Genomic DNA, 8,653 nt, shown 5'->3' on the forward strand with positions numbered 1-8,653 from the left:
CTTTCCCTGCCCAGAGTAACTCAAGAGTAATTCTAGGCACTGATCTCTGTTTACACAGCTGTACCCTGATGTTTCCCAAAACAAGCTGTTAGGCTCCTGTAACAATCTCTATCTCTTCTAGGCCCTTCCTGTTCCTGGAGGGGGGGGTGGGGACCAAGTTTCCCCTCACTTAAATTCTCTGCCACTGCCTGAGCAGATGTCCAGTAACATACCTTGTCTCTTTCTGTGCCACCAGCTGCCTCTATTTTTGGGGTGGAGGCACACAGGATCCCAACGTATCTGTTTCACATTTCTCTAATGATCTTTGATCACTTTGAAGCTCCACTGCCTGCATAACACTTTATCTTGCCATAACTTGCACTTGTAACTGACGCCTTACAAACTTCACAGAAAACACACAACTTCTCTTGTAACCATCCATAAAAGACTGTAAACCCTTGCCAAGGACCCTGTCATTTACACAGCCTTTCCAGCACAGAGGTGACTTTCTCTGCTCTCTCCTAGCTTCCCATTGCAAACACAACAGGAGATTCTTATTTAATCCCAAGCGGACCAAAGCATGTACTCATGTCCACTACTCTGCCTGACCCAGGCAAATAAAATTTTCTGGTCAGCAGTAACAAACCACCTCTCCTGCACAAAAATTACAACCCTAGTCACAATTAACATACAACTTTACCTTACTACAAATTTTAGCTAACCCCTTTAAAATGCCTCCTACCAGTTAGTTAGACGGAGGAACAGATTTTTAGTAGCTTCCCATAAGCCACAGTGCTGCAGCCTCCTTTTTCATGGAGTGTGGTGGTATATTATATAATATATAATATATATTAAGTCTTAGATATATATTTTAGCCAGTATCCTAGTCCGTAAAAACGTGCCAAAAAGTCCGATTTCCAAGATAACCAAGTCTGAAAACAAAACTCAAACCAAAGCAATGGACCCCTCTCTATAGGTGGTCCGGACTACCCCGGCAGTCCATAACCCACAGGTGGGCTTCTAAGTATCCACAACCCACAGGTGGGATTTCCAAGTCAAACAACTTGTCCAAGTATCCAAGTACCCACAGGTGGGCTTCAAATTCTCTAAGTCAAACAAATTGCCTATCTCCAGGCATTCCTCTATTTTTCTAATGTGGTCGGTCTAACCCGAGACCACTATACCTGGCACTTCTACCACTGGGCGCTGTGCACACCTTCAGATAGACAGACAAACACATATACAGGCAAAACTTACTATACAGATAACACAAAACTGATCAATAACCGCAACATAGAACCTTATTCACCCCCACAGGCATTCTCCACCAGAATGTTACTCAAATTGCCAATTGCTCAAATCACGGGTGAGACTTTATAAAGGGGGATAAGGCAAGATGCCATGTTTACTGATTACATGAGTTAGACATAGAGGTTCGGACACACCATTCATACAAACACACACAAATCATACATAAAGGCTATGCAAAGTTCATTCGCTTATGTCAAGCAGAAGGATACAAAATGGAGTTTTCAAGTTGCTTACAGGACAAGACTAACATGGTTATATTTCACTATTATTATACTCTATGTTAACATCAGCTACATTAGTTCAGTTCATGCTACAGTTCCCAGTCTAAATAATCTATCATTCATTATTTAACATAGTTTAAAATTTTCCATTTTATTCATCTTCTTTCTGGGTTAAACAATCCCAAGCTTTTCAATCCTTCTCCATATGAGCTTTTCCAAGCCCACGGTCATTCTCAGTCTTTATTTATGACCCACTCCTACTTTTGGCCCTTCTAAATTAAATCCCACTTCTAATTATGCACTGATTTATTGGTTAGACTTCCAACTTTTGAATAACTTCTGTTTAGTTCAAATATCCTCTTGGCCTTTGCCATTTAGTTGTATTGGTTTACTGTTTACCAGAGAGACCAGTTAGCAGTGGTCGCTGGGCGTTGTACGGCTTCAGCCTTCTCTTACTGGGCGCCTTGCCCCCAAGCGACATCAGGGTGGGGTTCGAGCACAGATGCAACCTGGGTGGTATGGGTGCTGCCCTTACTCACCTGCCACGACTTCGATGTTCTAGTTGGGGAGGCAGTTCCCATAAGGTGGCCCCCTGCCCAAGGATGAAGACGCCTAAGTCCCTAGTTCTTGCTTCATGGGGCTCCAAACCTCCCCTTTACCCCACCCTTACTGCATCCACGGCCAGGATGAATATTATCTTCGGACGGCGTCCCCTTGGAAGGCTTTTCCTCCTCGCCTGGCTTGCCCACCTCTGTTTTGGGTCAGGCCTTCCCAGTCAGTCTGCCCTTCACTGCACCTGGTTCCTTGGCTTCAGGCCGACCAGTGTATCCAAGCTGGCCCTCGGATAGCTAGGGCTTTCAACAAAATTCAACACCTGGATTTTCACCGGAGGGTACCCCCTGGGATCTCGCCTCCCAGTGCCATTTTCAGAGTTCACAGTAAAGGAGAAACTTGAAGGAGTAGACGAGGGACCCACGCGTCCCTGCGCCCTGGGTGACTATGGGGGTGGATTGCTGTTCCATGTCCCACCCTGGTAGCTCCTCAGTTTGGCCGGTACTGGCCCCCGGCTAACCTGGAGTTGCTCCCAGTCTTCCCCAACTTGGAAGAGTGCGTGGTTGCCATGCCGGGTTGCTCGTACCAAACCCCACCCCCCCACCGCCGAGCCCCCCCCATGTGGGGTACCTGCTCCTGCCAGTGCCTCCTGCCTCCTGTGCCAGGGCTCTCAGCTTCCCCTTTCTTGTCTGCAGCTGGGTAATCTTCCTCCTGGCTGCCTATGTCTCTGGGTTGCCGTCCGTTCTTCCCTCTGCCGGCATCCCTGGATCAGTGCTCTCTTCTTCCTTCAGCAACGTCTCTGGGTTGGCATTCTCTCCTTCTTTTCCCCCAGTCCCTGGGTCGGCGTCCTCTTCTTCTGCCGTTCACCCCCCAGCTGTTTTTCTGGCTGCCATTTGAGCAGCCCGCGGTTTCTGGAGGCTCTGCTCCCTTCCCTCGCCGATCCTCAGCTGCAGGCAGCTCCGGAACCGCGGGGCCACCACCCGCGCTTTCCCCTGGCTGCCGTTCTCCAGAATCCCTAAGATGAGTCTGGAGGTGCATGGGGTGGGGGTCCAGGACCTCTTAGGGGGGGGTTTCACTGCCCCTCTCAAAGCAGCATTAGTCTGAAGTCAGGCAGAAGCAAAAGTAGATTTGCACTTTATGGACTAATTAACTAGTCTATGGGCACACCTACACTTCAGCCTATGGCAACATAGCAACGTACCATGTTGCCATATGGTGCACTATGGGGACACAGCGATCATGTCTACACTGGATCGGCAGCTAAGTCACCGTAGTGGCACGCTCCACCAACATAGCACACTGCTACGGCGACGTAGCAGTGAAATCTAACCATTCACCATGGGCATAGCACAGTAACCGCCTGTACTGCGCTGTGCTTTAGTACTTCCAAAAGGAAGTACTAAAACATGGCGCTGTAGCAATGTCACTGTACGGCGATGTGTAGACATGCCCTATGAGGTGCAAATCTACCCTGCCTTCTGCCTTTACCATTTACCCTCTCAGTCCTTTTTTGTCCAGCAGGTCATGTGTCTTCAGAGATTCTTTTACTGGTCTTATGAAGTAGCATTTGTATCACCTCTAAAGATTTTATTTCCTTAACTTTTATTTTTAGGCCATATATGACTAACCTTATTCCATTGAAATCTTCCTTTCTAAACACCAGTGTTACATTTTCACTTCTAAGTATTCTAATCACCCCTTGCAACACCTGAGTTATATTGTGGCATTATTACTTAGTAGTTGACTTATAGCATTAGGTCCCATCTGTTACTTAAGGCTAACTCAAAAATAGGCTTTCTTAAGATTTTCAGAATACACTGCTTTAAGAAGCAGTCATGTAAACATATCAGTTCACTAAACTCTGTCCCATGAAGTGATTTAATTAATTTATATATGCACAGTTGAAATAATCTATTATCATTTTGCTAGCTTTTGCTGCGATCCTTAATTTCTCATAACACCTTGTATTTCCTTTTTCAGAAAGTAAATTTCCTTTTTCCTTTTCAGACCCTTATAGTACAATGCTACTATTATGATTACATTCTTACAGCTTGGGCTGTGAATCCATGTAGCTTTCACTGTTTGGTGTATTCTGCTCAGACTTTTTATTCTGTGGAATCTTTGGTTGTGGCTAGACAATACATTTATACTGTTTTAAAAGGGGTGATGCGGAGAACTGAATCCACTGTAATTGTTTCATCTATCGGCTCTAGCCTCCAATAAGTGAAAGCTGTCATGACCCAAAGGCATGATTTTGTGTGTGCTTCGGCACCAGAATTATCCCTGCCAAGTTGCAGCTTCATTGCATGGGGAAGTTTCCTGTTACAGAGGAAAACCCCGGTGCAGGGATGAGTTTCCCGCCTTACTGCAGCTTCTTTTGCAGAGTGCATTGCTCAAGTTGTAAGAGAAATGCACGGTGCAAAAGAGTTCCCGCCACCGCATGCAAATTCGTTCCCCGCTATTGGCTAGTTTTAAATTATTCCCACGTGGCGGCTAACGATTGGCCTGTTAGCCGTATAAGAGGCTTGAGCAGTTTCCGCCCAAGCCGAAGAGGACTTCACATCCATCTCGTGGGGACTCTGGATACATGGCAGGGTAGTAGAGACCCTGTGTGAGATTCAGTGGAGCTTGGCGACCTGATCCATCGCCCACCTCTTCCCGTCTTCGAGCACAAATTTTATAAGACGTATCTCCGATTTCGATTTTGGTGGAGCGTTCACCCAGAGCATCCGGAGCTCTGTTCCGTGGAGCCTAGCAAACTCCACGTGACCGTTCGTGTTGTCTGTGTCTGTAACCGCAACTCAAGCAAGTTTTCCAGCCTACACCACTGCCATCTCGGTGTAAGTAAACAATCTTTAAAACTACCGCTAAGCGTTTGTGCCTAATTCCAGCTCTTTGCCCTCCCTCTCCGATCCAGCGTGCCCGGGCTGCTGGCCACAGCCCGCGTGCAGCACAAAAAAGGGCTCGGGTCACGCCCGGCCCGCACAAAAGCTAAACTAATCATTTACAATCTGTTCCATGCAGGGCCTATAAGAGGAGGCGAATGGGAGTTCCTATGTACCCCCCAGGCTTCAAAGCTCTGGGGGCCACCAAAACTTATGAGAATTGCAAGCAATATGTATAAGTAAAGTAGAAGTGCGATCCAGCACTTGTGAATTCTGCTTAAAATTCAAAATTCCTGTTTCCAAAATGGGATGTGTCCCCCACCCCGGAATGTACTAGGCACTCACACTTCTATGGGACCTTAGTTTCATTCATTCAGAGTCCTCCAGATTCTTTCAAGGTTAAGTTATTATCCTTTCAACCCAGGTCCAAGATAGAAACAAACAGATAAAACAGATGCAATGGATCAGAAGGTTCACATTTATGGACAGAAAAGTCCTTCTCCCCACTGACTTTAAGTTAGGGCATTACTTCACCATCTGTTCAGTCTACTCTGTTATTCCTGTTTAGTCTGTAACAGAATACTGTGGTGTTCTTTTCCGTTATTCTATTACATTTCCAAAATGCCCATGGAATTAAATGCCTATGCTTCCCGGCAGGTGGGCCTTTCCTGACCCTTGGATCTTAAAATCTGACAACCTTAGGAGATAAAGATGTTTAATGTTAATAAATGAATATTAAATTCATTTTTCAATCTTAACTGTAACCTATGACTTGAAAGAAAAAAGAAGAGAGCTACCCAAGGGTAATTTCCATTAAATCATAGAATTATAGAACATTAGGGTGGGAAGGGACCTCAGGGGGTCATCTAGTCCAACCCCCTGCTCAAAGCAGGACCTACTCCAACTAGATCATTCTAGCCAGGGCTTTGTCTAGCCAAGTCCTAAAAACCTTCAAGGATGGAGAGTCCACAACCACTCCCAGTAACCTGTTTCAGTGTTTCACTACCCTCCTTGTGAGAGAGTTTTTGCTAATATCTAACCTAAACTTCCCTTGCTGGAATTTTAGACTATCACTCCTTCTTCTGACATCTGCCACCACTGAGAACAGTCTAGCTCCATCCCCTTTGTAACCATCCTTTAGCTAGCTGAAGGCTGTTATTAAATCCCAGCATAGTCTTCTCCAGACTAAATAAGCCCAGTTCCCTCAGCCTCTCTTCCCAAATCATGTTTCTCTTCAACAATTGCAGGTTGTTTGATTGGTTTGTTTTTGTTTTGTTGTTTTTTTTTAAACTTTTGTGTGTCCCTGGTCAAATTAGCCAAATCCATTCCAAATCCTCTCAATTGAGGAACACTCAATCATTCAAACACCATATATGGCACTCCTGCCAGCAAGTATTCTCTACCCCAGACTTTTCAGTTCAGGGCTTCAGATATTCCCAAATCTGTTGGCAGGTGTCCTACATGCAGGCCCAAGCATGGAGCCTTGCGGTTCACATGGCCCTGAGCCTCACTTGCCCTTAACCAAAGTCCACAGCAGCAAGCTAGGGAGGAGTCTCCGCATGTAGACGAGATCCTCCCACTGGAAGCAGGCCAGCAGGACGCTAATTACAAGACATCCTGTCCAAAGTGCATCGGACATGGGTGCACCCTCCACTATGCAATGCCATTTAAATTCATGTCAGTTTTAATCTGAACCCATAAGAGTTATGTTTTTTGTTTTGTTTTGTTTTTTGGAAAATTGTTCATGTCCCAGGTCAAATTAGTCAGATCAAGTCCAAATCTGTTTGAATCATCCAAGAGCCGTACATGGCAATGCTGCAAGTATCCTTCACTCCAGCCTTGGGGCTTCAGATACTTCCAAATCTTTTGGCAGGCATCCTAGGTGCAGGCCTAAGCCCAGAGGCTTGGGGTTTGGATGCCTCAAGTATTGCTTGCCCTCAACCATAGAAGCTAGGGAGAAGTCTCCTATTTCTATAAAGTTAGCGTGTAGCCGAGATCCTCCCACTGGGAGCTGACCAGTGGGAAGCTAACTATGAGGCTCTCGTAGGGGGTCCTGTCCACAAGCAGACAAAGGCCCAACCCTCCATTACACAGGGCGATTTCAAATGCATCATCTCAGTCAAGGTATTTCCCCTGCCACCAGCCTGGTCATGGTATTTCCCCTCCCAGAGTTAAGTTTTTTGTTTGTTTAAACCAAAAAACAAACAACAAAAACACCCCCCCCCCCATCTAGCATAGGCTTTTCTTCACACACCTTAAATCAAATTTAAATCCTGCACCCATTGCAATAAACGCACCTGCCCATAGACCTTTTCCTAACTGAATTGCAGTCTATTAGTCCCAGTCCCCATTTTGGGGTTCACATTCTCAGTTCATTCACTGTCTTTTTGTCATTGTCATTGTTGCTGTCACTTCTGCTGCTGCTGAGCCTGTTGTTGTCTTCCTTGCTGTCTCCCTCCCAGTTATGCTTGTTTGGTTTTTTAATTTTCCATATTCCAAGCCAAATTTGCCAAAAAAATTCCAAATCCATGAGTCAGTCCAGAACCATAACTGGCCCTACTACCAGCAAACATCCTCCACCCCCATCTGGGGTTTCAGATGTTTCCAAATCCTTTGGTGGGCATCCTACTTGCAGGCTAAGCCTGGAGGCTTAGGGTTCGGATGCCCCTGAATTTCGCTTGCCCTTAGCCATAAGGCCAGAGGAGCAAGCTAGGGAGGAGTCTCCCTTTTCCATAAAGTGGGCATAAAGCCAAGACCTTCCCACTCCAGCAGCTAAGTGGGAGGTTTACTATACGTTACCTTGGCAGGTACTATGCCTGTGCCAGGAGAGCTGTCTTCCCCGGGTGCGACTAGGAAAACTGCCTCAGTGGTCGCGGCGTTTCCCATGCCAGGCAAGCATAGGACTACGCTTGATCTGATCCCACAAGAGGCCGAGTTATTTATTTTAAAGAAAATTTTCATGTTCCAAGCCAAATCAGCCAAATCAAGTCTGAATCTGTGAGTCAGTCCAGAACCATATGTGGCCCTACAACCAGCAAACATCCTCCACCCCCACCAGGGGCTTCAGATATTTCCAAAGTCTTTTAGCAGGCATCCTTCGTGCAGGCCCAAGCCTAGATGCTCGGGTGCCCCTGAGTTTTGCTTGCCTTAGCCATAAGGCCCTTGGAGCAAGCAAGGGAAGAGACTCCCATTTTCATAACATGGGTTTAAAGCCGCTGCACCTCAGCGAGTACTGAACCACGCCAGAAGAGCAGGTCTCCTGTGAAGTGGTTCAGGAAAACTGCTTACTTGGACACAGATAAATATATTAACGCGTAGGGGGTGGATGCGGGTGCATGTGCAGCCCGAGCATGGCGGTGCACCCCCTATGAAAAGGCACCGCCGACATTGTGGGCAGCACCTGTGAGCGGTTGCCACCACTGGCATCTGCGGACCGCCAGTGATCACCGCTGGCCGCTGCCAGCCCTTGGGGGCAAGCGTCATTCACGGATATACGGGATTTCCCCTGCCAGGTTAAGAAGCCACTGCGCTTGATCTGAGCCCCGAGAGTTAATATCCCTGTCACGTAACCAGGCCTGGAAGCCGGCCCAAGGCAAGAGGGAGGCGCAGCAGCCTCCGCGCAGCCCCCCTTGGGGCCCGGAGGGGCTGCGCCGACACCCGAGCCCCGCGCGCGGGCTGGGGGCGGGGCCACCACAAGGCGCGCCC

Source organism: Alligator sinensis, unplaced genomic scaffold, assembly GCF_000455745.1.
Source record: "Alligator sinensis unplaced genomic scaffold, ASM45574v1 scaffold717_1, whole genome shotgun sequence".
Classification (NCBI taxonomy): Eukaryota; Metazoa; Chordata; order Crocodylia; family Alligatoridae; genus Alligator; species Alligator sinensis.